This window comes from Labeo rohita, chromosome 13, assembly GCF_022985175.1.
Source record: "Labeo rohita strain BAU-BD-2019 chromosome 13, IGBB_LRoh.1.0, whole genome shotgun sequence".
NCBI lineage: Eukaryota > Metazoa > Chordata > Actinopteri > Cypriniformes > Cyprinidae > Labeo > Labeo rohita.
This window is the reverse complement of record NC_066881.1, coordinates 28,706,521-28,732,455: the sequence shown is the minus strand read 5'-3', so window position 1 is coordinate 28,732,455 and position 25,935 is coordinate 28,706,521. Positions and strand designations below refer to the sequence as shown.

The 25,935-nt window shown below is 40.6% G+C and overlaps 1 protein-coding gene and 1 long non-coding RNA gene across 2 annotated transcripts in view; both read left to right on the top strand.

Annotated features, from left to right (window-relative positions):
* pcdh15a (protocadherin-related 15a) overlaps positions 1–25,935 on the top strand; it is a 274,694-nt gene that overhangs the window by 52,149 nt on the left and 196,610 nt on the right.
* LOC127174719 (uncharacterized) lies at positions 12,882–19,789 on the top strand. The gene is made up of 3 exons (XR_007828899.1): positions 12,882–15,183; positions 18,368–18,418; positions 18,724–19,789. It is a non-coding gene; the product is annotated as an uncharacterized LOC127174719 (long non-coding RNA).

The window sequence follows — 25,935 nt, the reverse complement described above, 5'->3', positions numbered from 1 at the left end:
GATAAATTTAGAAGGGTTGTAAAGTGTTTCACCACAAGCAAACTCTGGAAAACAACACAACCTAACTAAATAAGCAAAAACTGCTTACCTTTGGCCAAGTTGTTGTGTTGCTCGTCCAGAGTCCGCCTGCCGTGGTCCACCTCACTGTCCTTTCGAATCCTGTTTGTGACGCCAATTCTGTTGTGGTTTCCCCTCTTTCCCGTCAAAAAATTACTCTTGAGTCTTGGGTTTTGATGCCAAAAGATAGACTTTTATTGCCGAGACAATCAAGCCGAGTTGTCTATAGAGAACTGATCTTTACTTGGTTGAAAACAGCGTTATATAGTGGTCTCCACGTAAGCATGTTAACCTAAATCATGGGGGGTGTCCCCTAAGGTAAACACTACCATGGGAAACAGATGGTTTTCATAACGGCCTCTTAGAGGGCCTCTACAATAACATGAGATATAGCTCTGCTAGTGGGGCCCTTTTCCATACTTCTGGTTTCTATAATAACACAGAATGTGCTGGCCCAGCAAATATAGGTAGGATTATAATGGTAGATTAATTTGGACACAATTCCTCTATATTTTAGTTAATAAAATCTTCTTCAACATTGCTAAGCTAACTGAAGCTAACGCATTTGCATCGAAGTCTATGTAGAACCATTAGGATCAAAGGATAGCGGTTAGCACATAGCATTTTGGTGGCCTATTGTAGCTGAAAGCAGTTGTTTGACAGTGTTGAAGTGATTTAGTAATTTGCATCTCAACCTTAACTCCCATCTTATGAGCTCTTCACTTCATATCCTTCTCTTCACACTTATTTCCTCTTGTCTCTCCTCTCCTCCCATTAAAAGGAATATAGGCAATTTTTAAAGTTAAAACCTCTCTGTATGCAGTAGTAACCAACCATTAAAGTTTGATTACCGATCTCAAAGTTAACTGTTAATTACTTGGGTGTAAGGTTTCCTTTCCCCTATATTTGTTTACTCCATCAGGTAAATCATAAGCTTTAATTTTATTAACAGTTAATTATGATTGCCCTTTCCGTACTTTAACAAACGTATTGATTAATTTCTTCATAAAAGTTTTTATGAGGTAATGACAACGCCACTAAATATTAATCATTAACTATCGTTCCCATGTTTAGTTTCACTATTCTTTTCATCAATACCGGAACGATGCTTACTGATTAATTTAATTACAATTGATTTGATCAATTTAGCATCATTTAATATTGATCAATAACTATCATTACTAATTTGAACTTTGATTAACTCAATGGGAATTGACCTTGAGAGCCACATAAGCGGGAGGGTCAGCAAACACTTCTCCCTTTCCCTGTGCTTCTCTTTCTGCCTCCCTTAAAATTTTCCTAGCCTGTTTCATATTTTTCAGCAAGATTTCTCCTTCTTTTTTGAATAGAGACAACACTTCTTGTTCCATTTTCCTTTTTTCTTCTCTTTTTTTCTGTTTTTGACTCATTACATTAGCCTTGTAATTTTTTATCAATGTTTCCATTTCCTCACACAGGCTTATTTCAAACGTGCCTTCCTTGGGCCATTGTGTTATCAATTTTTTGGTTCTCTTTTGCCATTTTTTGGAGAACTTATTTATAAGTTCTTTACTTAAGGGATATTTCAATCCCAAAAGTTCTACAGGAGTTGCAGCCATATTTCTACAATACAACTCTTAAACTTGAATAGGTTTTTCCCAATTCTTCAAACAATCAGTATTATAGCAATACTTCCTTTACTAACTTATATAATAATAATAGTTTATATTTGACTAATACCAAACAGCAATATCAGCCACTTTTTCTTTAAGCTAGATTCACACAATAGTTCTCAGTCAGTTATTAAACTTTTAAGCAAGTATTATTCCACATTCATACCAGTCCCTTTATTCATCTGGGGCTCATGTACACATTTATCCTTGTCCCTTTATTTACAGGGCTCATACATTCACACTGTCCTTTATTTACAGGACTCATACATTCACACTGTCCCTTAATTTGGGCTCATGTACTCCTTTCAAGTGAGGCAACAACTACGCTCTCCCTCTGTGAAACACAGGAAAGGTCGCAGCTGCCGCTCACAAGATGCAGAGTCTGCTACACAATCAACCCCACACATACACTTAAATAGACTACACTCTTCCTGAGTGACCTGTCAGTTCTACTCGCTCTTTTACTGAAACTTCCCTCAACACAGTAAAAAAGCAGTACGCTGCAGGATTTTTGCCTACTCCTCCAGCCCTCTGTAACTTCCTAACACCAACAGAGCGTTAACCATAGGACTTAATAAATAAATTTACAAGTTTGCACTCTGTCTTCACTTGATAACCTTAACTCAAGGAAAGGCAACCCTTGCAGTGCCTACCCTTGTAGGACTTTTGCCTACCCTTGTAGGACTTTCTTACCAGCGCTTCTCTTTTAACTCTTTTAATCTACTTCTACTTAAATATGAAAATCTGAATTCACTGTTCTCCTCAAGTCCAACTCAACAGAAAATACAGATCAATGCATGCATTTAGTGCTTTTGGAATCAAAACCCCTTTTCCATTTATTTCAACTCTTTTCCTCCAATTATTACAGTTCGATAAATTTAGAAGGGTTGTAAAGTGTTTCACCACAAGCAAACTCTGGAAAACAACACAACCTAACTAAATAAGCAAAAACTGCTTACCTTTGGCCAAGTTGTTGTGTTGCTCGTCCAGAGTCCGCCTGCCGTGGTCCACCTCACTGTCCTTTCGAATCCTGTTTGTGACGCCAATTCTGTTGTGGTTTCCCCTCTTTCCCGTCAAAAAATTACTCTTGAGTCTTGGGTTTTGATGCCAAAAGATAGACTTTATTGCCGAGACAATCAAGCCGAGTTGTCTATAGAGAACTGATCTTTACTTGGTTGAAAACAGCGTTATATAGTGGTCTCCACGTAAGCATGTTAACCTAAATCATGGGGGTGTCCCCTAAGGTAAACACTACCATGGGAAACAGATGGTTTTCCTTAACGGCCTCTTAGAGGGCCTCTACAATAACATGAGATATAGCTCTGCTAGTGGGGCCCTTTTCCATACTTCTGGTTTCTATAATAACACAGAATGTGCTGGCCCAGCAAATATAGGTAGGATTATAATGGTAGATTAATTTGGACACAATTCCTCTATATTTTAGTTAATAAAATCTTCTTCAACATTGCTAAGCTAACTGAAGCTAACGCATTTGCATCGAAGTCTATGTAGAACCATTAGGATCAAAGGATAGCGGTTAGCACATAGCATTTTGGTGGCCTATTGTAGCTGAAAGCAGTTGTTTGACAGTGTTGAAGTGATTTAGTAATTTGCATCTCAACCTTAACTCCCATCTTATGAGCTCTTCACTTCATATCCTTCTCTTCACACTTATTTCCTCTTGTCTCTCCTCTCCTCCCATTAAAAGGAATATAGGCAATTTTTAAAGTTAAAACCTCTCTGTATGCAGTAGTAACCAACCATTAAAGTTTGATTACCGATCTCAAAGTTAACTGTTAATTACTTGGGTGTAAGGTTTCCTTTCCCCTATATTTGTTTACTCCATCAGGTAAATCATAAGCTTTAATTTTATTAACAGTTAATTATGATTGCCCTTTCCGTACTTTAACAAACGTATTGATTAATTTCTTCATAAAAGTTTTTATGAGGTAATGACAACGCCACTAAATATTAATCATTAACTATCGTTCCCATGTTTAGTTTCACTATTCTTTTCATCAATACCGGAACGATGCTTACTGATTAATTTAATTACAATTGATTTGATCAATTTAGCATCATTTAATATTGATCAATAACTATCATTACTAATTTGAACTTTGATTAATCATGGTTTCTCCCTCAACCCTTTCATGATGCTTATCGATTGATTCAATAGTAATGATACCTGTTGATTAGTTTAATGTTGATGACTCTTAACAAATTTAATGGGAACGTCATTCAATAGCAATCATTAACTTTCATTACTGATTTTGACATTTTAATTTCACTTTAACTTCACTGTCATTTGATCATTACGTTTCCTCCTCATAGCCCAATGATACGTACTGGTTAAGGCAATTATAATCGATTTTGATCAAATTTCGATGAGGCATGTGGTCAAGGTCTTCCTCCCCGCGTCAAAACATGCCTCGCACAACCGACCCTGTCAGCCACTGGGAGGACTTAGAAACCTGGCTAAGTGCTGTAACAGACAGCCTCCTACCCAGAGCCGCTGAATCTCTGAGACATCAAACACAAGACCAGCTGGATGACAACATAACAAGCATCATGAGACAAGATCCAAACCAGAGCTACAATCACAAAGAAGTAGCCAAGATCACTGGCTACTCAATGGGAATTGACCTTGAGAGGCCACATAAGCGGGAGGGTCAGCAAACACTTCTCCCTTTCCCTGTGCTTCTCTTTCTGCCTCCCTTAAAATTTTCCTAGCCTGTTTCATATTTTTCAGCAAGATTTCTCCTTCTTTTTTGAATAGAGACAACACTTCTTGTTCCATTTTCCTTTTTTCTTCTCTTTTTTTCTGTTTTTGACTCATTACATTAGCCTTGTAATTTTTTATCAATGTTTCCATTTCCTCACACAGGCTTATTTCAAACGTGCCTTCCTTGGGCCATTGTGTTATCAATTTTTTGGTTCTCTTTTGCCATTTTTTGGAGAACTTATTTATAAGTTCTTTACTTAAGGGATATTTCAATCCCAAAAGTTCTACAGGAGTTGCAGCCATATTTCTACAATACAACTCTTAAACTTGAATAGGTTTTTCCCAATTCTTCAAACAATCAGTATTATAGCAATACTTCCTTTACTAACTTATATAATAATAATAGTTTATATTTGACTAATACCAAACAGCAATATCAGCCACTTTTTCTTTAAGCTAGATTCACACAATAGTTCTCAGTCAGTTATTAAACTTTTAAGCAAGTATTATTCCACATTCATACCAGTCCCTTTATTCATCTGGGGCTCATGTACACATTTATCCTTGTCCCTTTATTTACAGGGCTCATACATTCACACTGTCCTTTATTTACAGGACTCATACATTCACACTGTCCCTTAATTTGGGCTCATGTACTCCTTTCAAGTGAGGCAACAACTACGCTCTCCCTCTGTGAAACACAGGAAAGGTCGCAGCTGCCGCTCACAAGATGCAGAGTCTGCTACACAATCAACCCCACACATACACTTAAATAGACTACACTCTTCCTGAGTGACCTGTCAGTTCTACTCGCTCTTTTACTGAAACTTCCCTCAACACAGTAAAAAAGCAGTACGCTGCAGGATTTTTGCCTACTCCTCCAGCCCTCTGTAACTTCCTAACACCAACAGAGCGTTAACCATAGGACTTAATAAATAAATTTACAAGTTTGCACTCTGTCTTCACTTGATAACCTTAACTCAAGGAAAGGCAACCCTTGCAGTGCCTACCCTTGTAGGACTTTTGCCTACCCTTGTAGGACTTTCTTACCAGCGCTTCTCTTTTAACTCTTTTAATCTACTTCTACTTAAATATGAAAATCTGAATTCACTGTTCTCCTCAAGTCCAACTCAACAGAAAATACAGATCAATGCATGCATTTAGTGCTTTTGGAATCAAAACCCCTTTTCCATTTATTTCAACTCTTTTCCTCCAATTATTACAGTTCGATAAATTTAGAAGGGTTGTAAAGTGTTTCACCACAAGCAAACTCTGGAAAACAACACAACCTAACTAAATAAGCAAAAACTGCTTACCTTTGGCCAAGTTGTTGTGTTGCTCGTCCAGAGTCCGCCTGCCGTGGTCCACCTCACTGTCCTTTCGAATCCTGTTTGTGACGCCAATTCTGTTGTGGTTTCCCCTCTTTCCCGTCAAAAAATTACTCTTGAGTCTTGGGTTTTGATGCCAAAAGATAGACTTTATTGCCGAGACAATCAAGCCGAGTTGTCTATAGAGAACTGATCTTTACTTGGTTGAAAACAGCGTTATATAGTGGTCTCCACGTAAGCATGTTAACCTAAATCATGGGGGGGGGTGTCCCCTAAGGTAAACACTACCATGGGAAACAGATGGTTTTCCTTAACGGCCTCTTAGAGGGCCTCTACAATAACATGAGATATAGCTCTGCTAGTGGGGCCCTTTTCCATACTTCTGGTTTCTATAATAACACAGAATGTGCTGGCCCAGCAAATATAGGTAGGATTATAATGGTAGATTAATTTGGACACAATTCCTCTATATTTTAGTTAATAAAATCTTCTTCAACATTGCTAAGCTAACTGAAGCTAACGCATTTGCATCGAAGTCTATGTAGAACCATTAGGATCAAAGGATAGCGGTTAGCACATAGCATTTTGGTGGCCTATTGTAGCTGAAAGCAGTTGTTTGACAGTGTTGAAGTGATTTAGTAATTTGCATCTCAACCTTAACTCCCATCTTATGAGCTCTTCACTTCATATCCTTCTCTTCACACTTATTTCCTCTTGTCTCTCCTCTCCTCCCATTAAAAGGAATATAGGCAATTTTTAAAGTTAAAACCTCTCTGTATGCAGTAGTAACCAACCATTAAAGTTTGATTACCGATCTCAAAGTTAACTGTTAATTACTTGGGTGTAAGGTTTCCTTTCCCCCTATATTTGTTTACTCCATCAGGTAAATCATAAGCTTTAATTTTATTAACAGTTAATTATGATTGCCCTTTCCGTACTTTAACAAACGTATTGATTAATTTCTTCATAAAAGTTTTTATGAGGTAATGACAACGCCACTAAATATTAATCATTAACTATCGTTCCCATGTTTAGTTTCACTATTCTTTTCATCAATACCGGAACGATGCTTACTGATTAATTTAATTACAATTGATTTGATCAATTTAGCATCATTTAATATTGATCAATAACTATCATTACTAATTTGAACTTTGATTAATCATGGTTTCTCCCTCAACCCTTTCATGATGCTTATCGATTGATTCAATAGTAATGATACCTGTTGATTAGTTTAATGTTGATGACTCTTAACAAATTTAATGGGAACGTCATTCAATAGCAATCATTAACTTTCATTACTGATTTTGACATTTTAATTTCACTTTAACTTCACTGTCATTTGATCATTACGTTTCCTCCTCATAGCCCAATGATACGTACTGGTTAAGGCAATTATAATTGATTTTGATCAAATTTCGAAATTTCGCACAACCGACCCTGTCAGCCACTGGGAGGACTTAGAAACCTGGCTAAGTGCTGTAACAGACAGCCTCCTACCCAGAGCCGCTGAATCTCTGAGACATCAAACACAAGACCAGCTGGATGACAACATAACAAGCATCATGAGACAAGATCCAAACCAGAGCTACAATCACAAAGAAGTAGCCAAGATCACTGGCTCCCTAAGTCGCACCCTCATCGCCACCCTCAAACTGAGCGACAGGCACTCCGCCCATCTCCAGCAGGAACTGACACGCGCCCAACGACGCATCGGGCAGCTATAACTGGAAGCACAGGACCAACAGGAAGGGACCGATGAGGCAGATCCAAGCGCCAAGGAGGAGATCGCCAGACTGCGAGAAACCCTGACAACCACCTCTTAAAAGATGGAACAAGCTAAGTCAGACTACGCTGAACAGCTACTTGAAAAGGCAAAGTTGGACCTCAGAGATAAGAACAGCAGAATTAAAGCCCTCGAAACCCACCTGAATGAGGCAAGAACAGAGATCAGCTACCTGATGTGACAGCTAGACCACATCAAGGAAGAGTCTGACTCTGTCAAAGACGAACTCAAACATGCTTATGAACTGCGTCCTGAGCAAACCAGGACAAGGCGGGCCCCAAACTCACCCCCACAGAGCAGGACCGGGTCCCCTGTTCCTGGACCGACACATGAGCAAAAAGGGGAGGGAGCAACCCTAAAACACTCACCAGCTCCCTCTGAAGAAACCTACCTCACAACCAAGCTCAGAGAACTTCCCCAAGCTAGCCCAAGACCATCACATGGCATGGACCTCAAAGATCTCGACAAACTGGCCAGGAACGTCGCCAAGTTCAATCCAAGTGCGCCAGGTGAACAAGACATCCAAGCCTGTTTGAAAGACATTGATTTCAATCTGGAAATGAGACCAACGTCACAGAAAAAGATGGACTCTATTTACTGCAAACCACCTCCAGCCCTGAGGTGCGGAGCTTTCTGGACCGACAGCCCGCCCACACAAAGACGGACTATCACCTGCTTTGAAATGCCCTTATCAAAGAATTTGCAGATCCAGAGTCAGAACAAGAACTGGTGGCCGCCCTGGAGACCAAGCAAGGTCGCCACGAAACCCCTCAAGCTTACTACAGCCGACTCAGACGAGCATACTTCGGAGCTCGCAACGAACCCGACATGGAAGAGGACTTGAACTTCAAAACCCTCTTCCTGAGAAATCTTTACCCGGGAGTGAGCCATCACCTTGGCATTCTCGCGTGCCCACGGACAATGACGTCTCAGCAACTGCGAGACTTGGCACACAAAGCCTACGGCAAACAAAAGATGGCAGCAGAAAAGGGCACCAAATCTGCAGCAGTTCTTGACTTCACCACTCAGAGTCAGGGAATGGCCCTCGAGGGTGCCCTCCACCCAGAGAGAGCAAAGCAGCCACCTAAAGAATGGAGAACATCCTCGTACAACAGAGAACGGGACTCCCACGTTGGCACCCGTCCTAAACAGAGGAACAGCCGCTGGGATGGACCGCATGGACGACAACACTCACCTGGACGCCACTGGGAGAAATCCTGGGACCACTCAAGACCTCAAGAGAGTCGATGGGACAGGTCATGGAACCCGCAAACCTCATCAGGAAGCTCAGGAAAAGGTTCGTGGGAATCTGGCGGAAACTCCAAGGAAAAGCGACAATCACACCCTGGAGCAACCAGCCCCAGAAACCGACGAAAGAACTCTCAGAGATCTCACTCTGACCGAGCTCAAACTGAACCCACAGCAGAACCAAAGCCCTCACCAGGTCTTGACTCACAAGAACTGTTGAAAATGATGATGCAAGAGTTTTTCAAACGCCAGGAAGAGGATCGGAAGTGGGAAAAAAAAAGAGAAACTAGATTCGACCTGACTAGCAGCAGAACGGAAAGGCAGCGACCATTTGACTTCACACCTGACCCGTCAGATCACAGCAGTCTCCAGCAAACACCTGCTGATGAAACCAGTTAAGTTCCGAAGCTCTGAAGAATACCAAATCAGTCAGGACCTCCTGTTACTCTCATCCCAGACTCCAGTCCCTCAACTCCTGGGCGATCTCATCGAGAAAGGTATAGCAAGAAAGTTTTACCTCTCTATCATCATCGAACACCACATCAAAGTCGAAGCCCTCTTGGACACAGGAGCTGACATCACTCTAATGTCAACTGAACTCCTCAAAGAAGTCCAAGAAAGAACCAAGAAACTTAACGGCGTCCTTAAACTCCAAAGGTGTGAACTGAACCTCCAAGCATACTCCTACACGGGTCTACAACTGAAACGTGGCCCCAATTCACCTGACGGTGGGATCAATGAGCCTCATCAATCTAGTATACATCTCACCCTTGAAAACATATCCACTTCTCATAGGGAAAGATCTGACTCGATACTGACTCAAACTATGCCCGCCTAAGTTTCACACGTCACCTGGTGGGATGGAAACAGAATGGCTTCAAGACTGCTAACAACAAACCTGGCAAACACCAAGATCTCTTCCAAGCATGCGATGCCATTGTCACAAAGCACGACATGACCGTCTATTGGAAAAAGGTCAGAGGCCATTCACGTCAACCAGGGCAAGACAAAGATCTCAACGACCTGTCCTCACACTTCATTCCTCGGATCCAGCACTACGCACTTTTGCTGCTCACATCTCAGACCCCTCCTCAAACCTGATCTCCGCCTCTGACCTGGCCGCCTCCTCTGAGCTCTGCATCCTCCACTCAATCAAGCACATGCTGCATCTACACGATGGCATTCTCACATATGTCCCTGAGCCCCATACTGCGCCACAACTTGTAGTCCCTCATGGCCAAAGGGAGACGATGCTCGTTCATGCCCACGATGCACCATGCGCTGGGCATCATGGCGCCAAAGCCACCTATGAAGCACTCAAACAAGTGGCATACTGGCCCGACATGCAGCAAGACGTAGCAGAATATGTGAAAGGATGCCTGGTGTGCTGCCAATTTCAACCAGCAAGCCCAAACTGCCGAGCACCACTACAGCAGAAAGGAATGAGCTTCCCATGGTCAGATCTCCAAATAGACTGGGTAGGACCTGGGTAGGTCAACCCGAGGTAACAAATACTTCCTCACCGTGGTGTGCGAATTCACAAAGTGGGTAGAGTGTCTTCCAGCTCCCAACGACACTGCTGAAACGACAGTTTGTTTGCTAATAAACCACATCGTCATGATGTGCTACCATTACACCTGCCGTATCAACCTGGTGACATGAACCTTGTCACCGCCTATACCACTCACCAGTACCTGGAAGAGTTGCACCAACACCTGAGAATGACTTTCTCCTTTGCGCAGCAACAACTCCAGAAAAGCGCAGAGGGTCGGAAAGCCTATTACAACCAAAGGCCTCCTACCAAGAACTCACACAAAGTGTGGTATTACAGTTTCCCCCAAACGCGGCAGAACGCTCCCCATCGCCTGTCCAAGAAATTCCTACCTCACTGGACGGGGCCCCATGAAATTGTGGACAAACTCTCACATGTTGTCTACCGAATCAGAATCAGACAAGGGCACAGCGAGCCAGTCCTCCGATGGGCCCAACAGAGTCAAATAAAGAGACATCTGGGCTCCAACCGACAGAAAAAGGGGGAGGACCACACCCGCTGACACAGACCGACACCTTATACCACACACCCCACTGACAATTTCTTTCCTTCTAGGAAAACACCGCTCTTCTCCACACACCACACAAATCACCTAGACACTCTCCTCTACTGCACTGCTGGGACCAAACTTACCCCAGCAGCAAGAAGCTGTTCCGCACATGCAACACTTGTCCTTACTGTCTAACCCGATTTAGTGTCCTTGTGTCTCTGTGGTTCAGATGTGAACCACATGCTGCGCCAGTTACAGAAAATGAGCGTGACCCAGGCTGACTTAAGCGGGTACAACCAGTGTCCCGAACAAATCTTGGGGCTGCTGTGGCTGTAGGAACTCTGTTTACCATCCGCCAACGCCGTAAGCATAGCCACCTTAAGGTGACATGGGAAAAATTAGGCTGAGTCACAGTTTGGTACCATCACTATGTTTAATAATCACCACGCCTTTCAAACCAAATTACCAAACAGTACAAAAACAGTTAAGCCCAAGCGCAACTCCTAGCCCCCTCATGGCCCATGTGCTATGAGAAGTAGGCTCCTCATAGATAGCCTAGCTATGATTATGATTTCGCATCCTTCCCAATGTGACAAAACTAACTTAGAACCTGACCCTGAGAACTCAACAAACCTGATTGAAATCACGCCTATACCGCCTTGTCAAAACCCTGACAAGTAGATCAATCAATTCACCCAATTCGCGATAATCCTAACCGATGCACCCTCCTTCATTTCAAGTGCCTCTAACTGTACCCGGCTCGACCAACTTTGCGATTGTGCCATCCAGAACTCTACAGAACCAGCTAAAGCTTCGTGAAACTTTCAAAGTCTTTGCACCCCGCAACTCCGAATTTCAAGCTCGTCACGCTCGGTAACCAGGCAACCAACCGAAGCTTGAACTGACCGAGCTGCGTGAAACACCGAAGAGCGGAAGCAGCTTGAAACACCCTGACGGCGTGAACCGCTCGCAACGAGAGAAACACTTCGCCAGCGCTCACCTGAGCTCCGAGAGCATCATCTGGGTAACCAAGCAACCATCCGAAGCTTCATCCAGCCTCTCCAACTATCCAATCACCACAAAAGGCTTCCCAGAGACGTCATCCAAAGAACCAGGCAACCAACCAGAGGTGACGCGATTCCCTCTGCTAAGACGAGCCCACAGAGGAAAACCTGTTTCGGCCAGAACGCAAGTAAAACAAGGTCTCCTTAATCTCTTGCTGAACTGGTGCTAAATCTCCTTGAACAGCTAAAGTCAAATCTCTGTTTTTGTGGTTTTCTCAGGTTGCAATTTAAGAACTAGTAGCAGATACTAGTAGTTTTGGGATTCCCTTCAAACTCCACAGATTCTCATTCTTTGAACCGTATACATGTGTGTGTGTGTGTGTATGTGTGTGTAATTGTTAGTAGTTTAGTTTATGTATCTTAGAGTAGTTCATTAAATTCTTGTTTCATTGAAAAGAACATTCTCTTGCTTTTCTGTTCATAAGTTAATGCCTGTGCCCTAGATTTTGCTAACTAGCTCATAACAAACGAATATTTTGTTTATATTATAATCCGATGGCCACGGGGATAATATAAACACCCAGAGTTGGTAAAATATCCTAAGTTGAACGTTCGGTGGACGAACAGTTGATAAAAGTATAAACTGCTAACTATGTGTGGAAAGTTACCGTTTAGGAGATGTAACCTTGAAGGCTAGGGAAGAGATATAAGTTGGAGTGAGCCCTCCCTTCTTGGTCGCACTCTGCAGTAACCTGTGTTTCTGTATGACTGTGTTGGATTACAAATTTCTAAACGGTTATGTATATTGTGATTTAGCAGACAGCCCAAGCCCTGAGACAGTAACCTTTTGTCTTTATACATTTCCTGAACATCTGGCAGGTTTCCCAAGTTAAGTGTGAAATCTAAGCTCAAGGTACAACTGTGCCTTTTGTTTAGCACCTTTGCATTTGAATGACACTTGTATGCTAAATAGATCAAGGCTGGGAAAAATCTTTTACTGGGCTGATTTCCTGTACCACATTTGCATGCTTTGTTTAGATTGATTCCACCTCTATGTACTCCGCCTCCTTCAAACCTATATACTCTGCTGTGCTGAGATATTGTCAGACGACTTTTTGAAGACTGCAGTGCAGAGCAGCGAGTATCTGAATAAAGAGAAACTTCTGCTTCAAGATATCCAAAAACGTCTCCTGGTCTCTAAGAAAAAAATTCACAACAACTGTCTGACCTTCTTTGCAAAGAATAAATTTGACATTTGACTGAGTTTGTCTCTTACTTTGGTGAGAGTCTGTTCGATTTTGCCACAACAATATTATGAGCCATATGACTAGTAAGTAACACCTGAAACTTTTACCATTTAAAAGTTTAAGGGTCAGATTTGTCATGTATTTGAAATAAATCTTTTATGGCCTGCTGCTATTAATTGCTGCATTTATTTGATTAAATATTGTGACATTACCATTTTAAAATAACTTTTTTTATTATTATTATTTCAATGATTTAAAAAAAAAAGTGTAATTGTCCTGTGTAGACACCTTGTTAGAAATCTTATTAAATATTGTTAAAGCCCAGAAAATGGAGCGCAGCAGGAGGAAAACAAAATTAGAGTTTTTTCGCACTGCTTGGCGTGAATGTACCCTATCGTATAGAAAAACGTTAAAATCTGCAAGATCTGATTATTTTTCGATTCTTTTAGAAGATAACAAACATAACCCTAGGTATTTATATCACAATTATCTTCCTTCCTACAGAAAAATGATATCTGTGAGGATTTCCAGTCAGGTTTTAGACCGTACCATAGTACCATAGTAGAGACTGCTCTTATTAGAGTTACAAATGATCTGCTCTTGTCATCTGATCGTGGTTGTATCTCTCTGTTAGTGCTACTGGATCTTAGTGCTGCGTTCGATACTGTTGACCACAACATTCTCTTGAACAGACTTGAAAATTATGTTGGCGTTAGTGGTAGTGCTTTGGCATGGTTCAAATCGTACTTATCTGACCGCCATCAATTCGTGGCAGTAAATGAAGAGGTATCACATCGGTCACAAGTGCAGTATGGAGTACCACAAGGCTTAGTACTAGGGCCATTACTTTTTACGCTTTACATGTTACCCTTGGATGATATCATCAGGAAATATGGTATTAGCTTTCACTGTTAGGCTGATGATACTGAGCTCTATATTTCTTCACGGCCCGGCGAAACATACCAATTTGAAAAACTAACAGATTATGTAGTTCAGTTAAAAAATTGGATGACAAGTAATTTCTTGCTGCTAAATTCTGATAAAACAGAGGTGTTAATTATTGGACCTAAAACCTTAGCGTGTAATAACCTAAAGCACGGTATAATACTTGATGGCTGTTCTGTCAATTCTTCGTTATCAGTTAGGAACCTAGGTGTGCTATTTGATGGCAATCTTTCTTTTGAAAACCACATCTCTAGTATTTGCAAAACTGCATTTTTCCATCTCAAAAATATATCTAAATTACGACCTATGCTCTCAATGTCAAATGCTGAAACATTTATTCATGTGTTTATGACCTCAAGGTTAGATTATTGTAATGCTTTATTGGGTGGTTGTTCTGCTCGCTTAATAAACAAACACCAGCTGGTCCAAAATGCAGCAGCTAGAGTTCTTACTAAGAACCAAAAAGTATGATCATATTAGCCCGGTTCTGTCAACACTGCACTGGCTCCCTATTAAACATTGTATAGATTTTAAAATCTTGTTAATTACAAAGCCCTGAATGGTTTAGCTTCTCAGCCCTGAATTTGATTACACCTAGAATATCAAAATCAACCGCAGGCGGCAGATCATTTTCTTATCTAGTGCCCAAAGTCTGGAACAATCTACCCAACACTGTTCGGGACGCAGACACACTCTGTCAGTTTAAATCTAGACTAAAGACCCATCTCTTTAACCTTGCTTACACATAACACATCAACATATTCTTATAATTCAAATCCGTTAAAGGATTGTTAGGCTGCCCTAATTAGGTCAACCGGAACCGGGAACACTTCCCATAACACCCGATGTACTCAGTGCATCGCCAGAATAATGGCATCTATGCTAATGTTAGTCTTTTTCTTTCTTATTCCGAGGTCACCTTAACCACCAGATCCAGTCTGTATCCAGATCAGATGGTCACTGCAGTCCCCCCGGATCCAGTCTGGATCCAGTCTGTACCCAGCCCCGACGGTGGATCAGCACCTAGAGACGACCTCTACAGCACTGAATCTCAGCGGAGATCACATCGACTAGATGAGCCCCAGAGACGGATCCCCAGTGAAGACCTCGTCACCTAGACGGCTGTCGGCACAAGACCACAGGAACCTGGTGAGTCCTCTGCGTCTGGCCAGAAGAACTGGCCGCCCGACTGAGCCTGGTTTCTCCCAAGGTTTTTTTCTCCATTTGTCACCGATGGAGTTTTGGTTCCTTGCCGCTGTCGCATCTGGCTTGCTTAGTTGGGGACACTTTCTCTTCACACAATATTGTATTTTATTTTATTGTATTTGATTAACTACCTTTACCTGAAAATTGAGTGTTTATTGTTGCCCTTTTGCATTGTTGATGTACTATTTCCTATTTAATACTGTACAGCCGCCTTGTCACAATTCTGTATTGTTAAAGGCGGTATATAAATAAAGGTGACTTGATGATATATGTATGATGCCATTCATAATTAATAGAACTTTTCTATTTCAGAGACTGCAAATCATTAATAAACCGCAAGGTTATTGTAACTTATTTCAAGAATAATAATAAGAATAAGAATTGAGAAAATGCATCTGTGCTTAATATTGCTTCTTATTTTTCAGTGGATTAAAAGTTGATGTTAAATACATCCCTCTCAGCTTTGTGCATTTTCAGATGTGTGAAATTAAGCAGACCCCAATTAAGCAGACCTGAGCAGCTGATTAGGGATCATCAGAAACATCTAGGTTACATTTGTAACCCTCATTCCCTGAAGGGGGGGAATGGAGACGTTACGTCAATACTGACGTATTTGGGGTCTCACTTGGGAGCCCAATCACCTCTGAGCTTAAGAAAACAGGCCAATGAACATTGGCAAGTGGAATTTGCATGCCAAGCCACTCCCCAGTACACAGGGGTATGTAAGATGGCGGCGTGCATCCACTCATTCAGGTTTATGCTGAGGAGCCGAGACGCAATCCGGCATTCAGTGCAGTTCAGGATTGTGGCAGGAGGACGTAAAGTCTCCGTTCCCTCCTTCAGGGAACAAGGGTTACAGATGTACCTTCCCAACGCCCTGTAAGCTAGATAATGGCCCACCAGGGCTGTCCGGTATCTGAATCAACCGTTGGGGGGGGGCGGAGCACAGTGACGAATTTTAAGCCACCTACCACCCAATGGGCCAACCTCTGCTCGAGGGCAGCATTCCCCATCTGCTGACCCATAAGCAAACAAGAGCTGCTCAGAGTATCTAAGTTCCGGGTGCGGTCCTCGTAAACGTGCATGGCATGAATGGGACACAGCAACGTTAAGGCCAGGTCTGCCTCCTACAGGGTCAGTAAGACGCACCAGCGGAACCTGCTCCTCCTTCTCCCCGATCTCGCACAGGTTTGTGCAAGGAGACTCACTGGGGAAGGCGTACTTGAGGAGACCCCGGGTCCAGCTGTGTGCCAGCTCGTCCCTGCCGTTTCCACTCAGACCGGAAGAAGCTGGCAGAGGGAGGACTCGAAGGAAGCAAAACAGGTTTACCTGAGCTTCGCCGAGTCGACTCCAGATGAGCTCTTTTCAGGTTGTGTGGACTGACCAAATCGACCAGCAGACAGGCTAGGTAGATTTAGTAACCGGGCTGCTGCCTGCAAAAAATAGGGTCACAGGGACAGTACCAATACCTCTGCGGTGGATAACCAGCTTTTTATTTTTTTTGTAAGGATGGCTCAACCCAGGAAGCAAGCATCCCAAAGTACTGCCAGGCTGCTGAGGCACGATCCCGCGTTAGAGTGCGAGGGTCGCTACTAGAGTGCGAGGAAGCGATGTGTCCTGCAACCCCAACTTAGTTGGCGAGATAAAGAGCTGGTCATCTGAGTGTGAGGAGGTCATACGTCACTCACAAACAAACCCAGCGTTTTCTAGGAAGCCCAAGGGACATAGAGGAAATTGCTCTTTTATTGAAAGGGTGGGTACCTGCTGATCCGTAGGTCAGAGGCGACAGCAGTGGAGAAAGCCCCTGTTCTTCCCAAGGGTATTCCCAGAACAACTCCTCCAGTCCTTGGGTAGTCTGCTTTCAGGAAGCTCCGCTTTCATGCAAAGCAACCCAATGGCAGACTGTGCCCCCCTAGGTGTGGCCAGCTCAACATCCCCGAAGGGGAGCGGAGCAATTCCTGTTGGGGCCTTCGGCGGCACGCAGAAGAAAACGCCGCCCTTCGACGGGCACTCAGTTATTTTTCTGCATGTGGACTGCTCAAGATCACTGGGATAAGTCCTGGACAGTGACACTGAAGAGGCTGGCCTGAAAGCGAGCTTTGTCGGTGTCACACATCTCACTAGATTCAGCCAGAATAGCACTTTTAGGCCACAAAAATGGACATCACCTGACCGAGGGACTGCATTGCCGGAAACCAATCGTCAGACCGCGAACAGCCAGGGGAAGGCGGGGAGCCCAACCTCCAGCCTGGCGGTCGAGGCTGCCCGGGGGAACATGGCCATCAACTTAGCCTCAGACTCCGACTGTGCAGCTACCACAAAGGAGAGCTGCTCGGCAGAATCTTCGGCGTCAGAAAAAGACACTCTCAACGATCGTGTATGCTGTAGGAAATTGCTCTTTTAGGCTGGTTTGCCCAGGGGAGGACCGCAACACTAATCTGAGTGCAGCAGGGCGATCTCTCCGCTGAAATGCAAAGAGGAGATGTTCCACACAGCCGAGAAACTCCTGCAGCGATGAAAAGTTTTCTTTCTTCTTTGTAGAAGCGGCTCACGCAGCGATCTGAATGAGTGGATGCACGCCGCCATCTTATATACCCGTGTGTACGGGGAAATAAGCCACTCACGTGTTCATTGGCCTGTTTTCTTAAGCTCCGAGGTGATTGGGCTCCCAAGTGAGACCCCAGATACGTCAGTTTTGACGTAACGTCGTAGTGTACGACTGAGGGGGAACTCTGCAGAACGTTGGTCCTCCATGCCCAGGACTGGACACCAAGTGTTGTAAATCATCAATCTAGCAGTCATCCTGCTTCTCTAAATTGTCATGTTCAGAACATATTGCAGGAGATCTCACTGTCTCTCAAGGTCCACTTACATGAAGAGTTTTGCTCCAACCTAGTCCCGTGCTCCTGAACAAACTAATCAAGGTCTTTAGTTTTACTTTAACTATAAAGTCACAAACTGGTGAGTATGATCAGGTGTGGACCTAAACTCAGGGTTTGTAGTGTACCACTAAGGTCCTCTAGCATGTATGTATAACAAAGTATTTATCATAATGTACTGGCACTAAATACACATATTCAGTGATGTTATTATCTTTTATTCCCTTTTGTTTGTGTGTCAATCACAGCTAAATAAAACCAAAGGCCATTCAGCCAGAGGTCACTGCATCTTTTGCTGTGTAAGTACTTTTTTTAAAATGTCAAACACATTACTTACATTTGGTTCGGTTTTTATAACCGTTTCGGTACAGTTCTTAAGTACTATTCTTTCAACATTTCAGCAGCTGACTTTTTTTAGTACTTGCATAGTAATTTTAATTGTACTACATGAAACTGTGAAAACTCTTGAAAATTGTTCTCATGCTGTAAGTCAGTTCCCACTCTTTTGTACCCTAAGGTGGAAATGGCCTAACAGTAGGGAAAACTATACTTTACATTTTTTTTAACATTTGCATTTTGGTTATTGTTTTCTTTCTCACTTTAGATGCTGGGGAAAAAACAGCCAGGATAAAGCATTCAAAGTGGAAACTTCCGTCATGGCTCAGTAATCCAGGATTGGGGTGGTGAAAGGAACAGAAGAAGCAGAAGATCAGAGATCAGGCAGAGATCTACTGATGCTCCTGAGGAAACAGATTTACCTAATGTTTTAGTTAAACCAAAAATTTCATCACTCACCTTCATGTTGTTCCAAACCTGAAATACTTTTGTTGATCTTTGAAACATAAATGTAGATCTTTTTTAATTAAAAATTTGAGAAATTTCTGTCCCTCCATTTCACAGTTATGAAAGCTATCACTTTCAAGCCTCACAAAGGTAATAAAGACATCATTAAAGTAATACATGTGACTCTAGTTGTTTAACCTCAATTTTATAAAGTGATGTGAATGTTTTGTGTGCACAAAAAAATTGCATTTTTATTCACAAAATAACACGTTCACGAGAGCACCATGATGCATTGGTGTTGTGTTTGGTGTGAGGGCTAGCCATCTCATGGTGATTTGTGAAAATGCGTTGCAGATACATAATTTGTAAATAAAGATGTAATTTTATTGTTGTTGCTGTTTTTTGCGCACACAAGGCATCTGTTAAAAATATATTCACTTGCGTTCTGCACAAAAGGGTCTTATGGGTTTGGAGTGACATGAGGGTAAGTAATTAATGACAATTTACATTTTTGGGTGAAATATGTTCTAATATGGTTATAATTGGTCATTGTTCTGTTTTATAAACATTTTCAATATTTTGAAGATTACTGTTATAAAAAATCTGTTTCAAATAAATACTGCTCTTTTGAAAGTTCTATTCGAAGAATACTGAAAATATGTTTTCCACAAAAAAATATTGGGCAACACAACTGTTTTCCATTGATAATAATCAGAAAATCTTGAGCAGAAAATCATATTAAAATGTTTCTTGAAAGTTCATGTGACACTGAACACTGGAGTAATTATGCTGAAAAGTTATATTTCATAATATTACTTATTTTATAGTAAAGTGTTTTTTACTTGAAAGATGTGTTTAATGTGTCAATAAATGTTTTGGTACGCTTTTGTGAATTGTCCTATTTTGAATATGAGATAAATATAATCATGAATTTACAGTTGAAATTCAGCCTGAAAAAGACATCTTTTTAACTTTCACTTTACAACCACATTTAGATGTAATTTGGACGTCTGTTTATAGACGTCTTTTCACATTTCACTTTTCAACCAAATTTTCACGTGGTCTGGCATTGTCATTTTTTTGAGTTTTTGCTGGGTGGGCCAAATACTCCATGCTCCTCTTGTGGCAGCTTTACTAGAAGCCATTTTGCTACCTGATGAGATGTACATTTCTAAATGTCCAGCACACACAAATAACAAAGATTCTGTATCCACAGGAAGTGCCAGAGCAGACGTGGCCGCGAAGCCCACGGCGGCTAAACAGCCAAAAGAAACAGAGTGTACTTTGTTATATGACATTAACCTTGATGTTTGTTCTTACGCATGCAGACTTTTGCTTTAGGAGCAAAGAAAGACCAGTGGAAACAATCCGGATGTACACTGAATAATAAATAATGGATGAGATGTGATGGCAAGCCTTGTTTACCTCGACACTTCTTTCCTCATTATGCTAAGACGATACCATGCATCGAAAGGGGGAATGGTGGCACAAACATGTGGTGGAACACATTGAAGCGAAAAAAAAAAAAAAGATAAAATGCTATAAGAAAAAACTAATTGGTCAAATGTTGTGAGGAAACGGGACTGGTATGGGTTAAGGTGCTCCCAGTTGTTCTCATGGACATTAGAATGAGGAAGACATCCAGGGTAAACCTGAGCCCATTTGAAATTCTTTTTGGTAGACCACCATTTATGGGAATGGAAGGTGGCAAGCAACAGCTGTCATCAACAGAATTGTGTGAGCATGACATGTTGAGTTACTGCATGGAAATGTCTTCTCTGTTGTCTAGTGTCTCTGTCACAAGCCAAAGTTGCAGAAACCCCCTTGCATGACATTAAACCTGGTGATTTTGTGGTGGTATAAGACCTGAGGAGAAAGAGCTGGAATTAAAAAGGTGGCTGGTTAGAGGTGCTTCTGATTACCCACATGGCTGTGAAGGTAGCTGAAAGAACCATGTGGATTCATGCCAGCCACTGCAGAAATGTCTTGTCTACAATCCAAGAGGAGGAGCAGATGTAGTAAAGAGAGTTTTAAGGTTCATTTCAACAAATGCCAAGAGTCCAGTTTAAATACAAAATGCTTTTACCCACATGAGAATGGCCGTAAAAGAGCCTGAACAAGCAAACAATTAATGGTTAGCGAATTTGTGGGGAGAATGGGGATACGGGCTGTGTAATACTGTTACCAGTTTTGGCAGCAGGATTGTTGGTGTTACTGGGCCTACCATGTATTTTTCAGCTTGTATCCAGCTCAGTACAGAGACTGGTGAAAACTAGTGTATACCATTAAATGGTTAAATTTGATGTACATCCTAATAACATGTTTTTGAACATGGGTGAAGATGAGCTAACCGTAGTTGAAGTTACAGTGAAATGTGTTCAGTGACTTAATGTGGCAATACTTTGTATTCAAAATATGGGGCATTTAGTTTTGATGATTAGCACATTCATATCTATATATATATATATATATATATATATATATTAATTTTTTTTTTTTTTTTTTTTTTTTTTTGCTTGCTTGTATATATTAGGGTTTATACTCTTATCCAGAGAACAAGTGTGATGTAATTTAATTTAATCATGATAGATGATTAGAGAGTTTTAGCATAGTAATGAATTTAGTGAGTAGTTATCAATGAATGATAAAAAAGGGGGAAATTGTGGAAGAAAAAATAATTTTACTTAGCTTATGTGCTTATAGAATATTGTATGGAATACTGCCTTATCTGCCTAATACTGCCTGCTGTGAGGATGACGTAAGAGAAGGGTATCGGGGCCCTAAATATATAGAATTCTATATTGGGAGTCTGAAATAACAGAATGTATTTATCTGACTCTTACTATATATGGAAAGTTACCGGTTAGGAGATGTAACCTTGAAGGCTGGGGAAGAGATATAAGTTGAAGTATGCCCTCTCTTCTTCGTCGCACTCTGCACTGACCTGTATGTTTCTGTTCTATTCTGTAATTTGATATTCATAAAACTTCTAATACATCAAGAAGTGTCTTTCTGCATTCCTTTCATGCATGTGAAACATTTTTAATATGGATCAGCTTTATTCATGAAACTTCATAAACTTTCATTTTCTGAAAAGAAAAACGTTTTAGAGCGTTTCCAAACATGCCTTGGTTTCATGAGCTGAGATGCCTAAAAACATTTTGGCGTTCAAAGAATGCCCAGACTAAGCGTTTTATGAACTGAGGCTCTAACTAAATTTCATAAGCAAAAAAAATCTAACACATGAAGAAGTGTCTTTCTGCATTGTAAATAAATTTCCTTTAATGCATGTGAAACATTTTTAATATGGGTCAGCTTTATCATGAAACTGCATGAACTTTCGTTTTCTGACTGAGAAAAGACGTTTTAGAGCGTTTCCAAGCATGCCTTGGTTTCGTGAGCTGAGATGCCTAAAAACATTATTGGCGTTCCTAGACGGCCCAGACTAAGCGTTTTATGAACTGAGGCTCTAACTAAATTTCATATGCAAAAAACATCTAACACATCAAGAAGTGTCTTTCTGCATTGTTAATAACATTACTTTCATGCATGTGAAACATTTTAATATGGGTCAGCTTTATTCATGAAACTTCATGAACTTTCGTTTTCTGACTGAGAAAAAACGTTTTAGAGCGTTTCCAAGCATGCCTTGGTTTCGTGAGCTGAGATGCCTAAAAACATTATTGGCGTTCCTAGACGGCCCAGACTAAGCTTTTATGAACTGAGGCTCTAACTAAATTTCATATGCAAAAATAGTTTAACACATCAAGAAGTGTCTTTCTGTCTTGTAAATAACTTTCCTTTCATGCATGTGAAACATTTTTAATATGGGTCAGCTTTATTCATGAAACTTCATAAACTTTCGTTTTCTCACTGTGAAAAGACGTTTTAGAGCGTTTCCAAGCATGCCTTGGTTTCATGAGCTAGGTTGCCTAAATTCACTATTGGCATTCCTAGAATGCCCTAACTAAGCGTTTTATGAACTGAGGCTCTAACTAAATTTCATATGCAAAAAAACTTCTAACACATCAAGAAGTGTCTTTCTGCATTGTAAATAACATTCCTTTCATGCATGTGAAACATTTTTAATATGGATCAGCTTTATTCATGAAACTGCATGAACTAGCGTTTTCAGACTCAGAAAAGATGTTTTAGAGCGTTTCCAAGCATGCCTTGGTTTCATGAGCTGAGATGCCTAAAATCACTATTGGCGTTCCTAGAAGGCTCTAACTAAGCGTTTTAAGAACCTAGACTCTAACTAAATTTCATATGCAAAAAACTTCTAACACATTAAGAAGTGTCATTCTGCATTGTAAATAACTTTTCTTTCATGCAGGTGAAACATTTTTAATGTGGGTCAACTTTATTCATGAAACTGCATGAACTAGCGTTTTCTGACTGAGAAAAGACGTTTTAGAGCGTTTCCAAGCAGGCCTTGGTTTCATGAGCTAGGTTGCCTAAATTCACTATTGGCGTTCCTAGAAGGCTCTAACTAAGCGTTTTATGAACTGAGGCTCTAACTAAATTTCATATGCAAAAAACATCTAACACATCAAGAAGTGTCTTTCTGTATTGTAAATAACTTTCCTTTCATGCATGTGAAACATTTTTAATATGGGTCAGCTTTATTCATGAAACTTCATAAACTTTCGTTTTCTCACTGTGAAAAGACGTTTTAGAGCGTTTCCAAGCATGCCTTGGTTTCTTGAGCTGAGATGCCTAAAAACATTTTTGGCGATCCTAGAATGCCCTAACTAAGCGTTTTATGAACTGAGGCTCTAACTAAATTTCATATGCAAAAAACATCTAACACATCAAGAAGTGTCTTTCTGTATTGTAAATAACTTTCCTTTCATGCATGTGAAACATTTTTAATATGGGTCAGCTTTATTCATGAAACTGCATGAACTAGCGTTTTCTGACTGAGAAAAGACGTTTTAGAGCATGAGCTTTCTAGAAGGCTCTAACTAAGCGTTTTAAGAACCTAGACTCTAACTTTCTTCTAACACATCTTTCATGCATGTGAAACATTTTTAATATGGATCACTGAAACTGCATGAACTAGCTTTTCAACTAAAAAGACGTTTTAGAGCGTTTCCAAGCATGCCTTGGTTTCATGAGCTGAGATGCCTAAAATCACTTTTGGCGTTCATCTAACTAAGCATCTAACTAAATTTCATATGCAAAAACTTAACACATCAAGAAGTGTCTTTCTGCATTGTAAATAACTTTTCTTTCATGCATGTGAAACATTTTTAATGTGGGTCAGCTTTATTTATGAAACTGCATGAACTATTTTCTGACTGAGAAAAGACGTTTTAGAGCGTTTCCAAGCAGGCCTTGGTTTCATGAGCTAGGTTGCCTAAATTCACTATTGGCGTTCCTAGAATGCCCTAACTAAGCGTTTTATGAACTGAGGCTCTAACTAAATTTCATATGCAAAAAACATCTAACACATCAAGAAGTGTCTTTCTGAATTGTAAATAACTTTCCTTTCATGCATGTGAAACATTTTTAATGTGGGTCAGATTTTTCATGAAATTGCATGAACTGTCGTTTTCTGACTGAGAAAAGACGTTTTAGAGCGTTTCCAAGCATGCCTTGGTTTCGTGAGCTGAGATGCCTAAAAACATTTTTGGCGATCCTAGAATGCCCTAACTAAGCGTTTTATGAACTGAGGCTCTAACTAAATTTCATATGCAAAAACATCTAACACATCAAGAAGTGTCTTTCTGTCTTGTAAATAACTTTTCTTTCATGCATGTGAAACATTTTTAATATGGGTCAGCTTTATTCATGAAACTTCATAAACTTTCGTTTTCTCACTGTGAAAAGACGTTTTAGAGCGTTTCCAAGCATTCCTTGGTTTCTTGAGCTGAGATGCCTAAAAACATTTTTGGCGATCAAAGAATGCCCTAACTAAGCGTTTTATGAACTGAGGCTCTAACTAAATTTCATATGCAAAAAAACATCTAACACATCAAGAAGTGTCTTTCTGCATTGTAAATAACATTCCTTTCATGCATGTGAAACATTTTTAATATGGATCAGCTTTATTCATGAAACTGCATGAACTAGCGTTTTCAGACTCAGAAAAGATGTTTTAGAGCGTTTCCAAGCATGCCTTGGTTTCATGAGCTGAGATGCCTAAAATCACTATTGGCGTTCCTAGAAGGCTCTAACTAAGCGTTTTAAGAACCTAGACTCTAACTAAATTTCATATGCAAAAAACTTCTAACACATTAAGAAGTGTCATTCTGCATTGTAAATAACTTTTCTTTCATGCAGGTGAAACATTTTTAATGTGGGTCAACTTTATTCATGAAACTGCATGAACTAGCGTTTTCTGACTGAGAAAAGACGTTTACATCTCAATACAGAAGCAAAAAAATTCAACCTGAGTGAATCCCACTAAACATGTCGAGAATATGTATGAATCATATTTAATCCAAAATAAATAAATAAATAATATATATATATATATATATATATATATATATATAATATATATTATAAAAATATAATGTCAAATATGAAGTAGCCTGTTTATACATAAGTATATATAAGTGCATTACTTTATGCTTATAATATTTTTCATTTCCGTCAGATGTGTGTTGTGTTTGCTGTTTATCAGTATCTGCATGCTGTGTTATTATGGCCACAGGGCTAAGCTCTCGGCTGTAGATTTCTCCTGCTTTATTGTGGCACTTTTGTAATCGCCTAAAGAAATGTATGAGGGCATGCTGAGAATCAGCACGATTGTCTGGTCAGTGAATGAATGGGAGGGTTGAAATCTTCTCCTCTGCTGTTTTTAAGCCCTGTTCTTTGTGTGTAAATGAAGATTGAGAGATAAATCTGCTCTCTGACTCACTCGCTTACACCGATGGTTATCAGGTGAGGCATAGTGTTGTCTCTAACCATCTCATGACTTCAGTCAGTCAGCCAGTACCCAGAAAAACTGCTCAAACATTGAATTATTAGAAAAATAATATGCACTTGAGGTGGTATTCGGTTTTCTATTAATTTAAAGGCT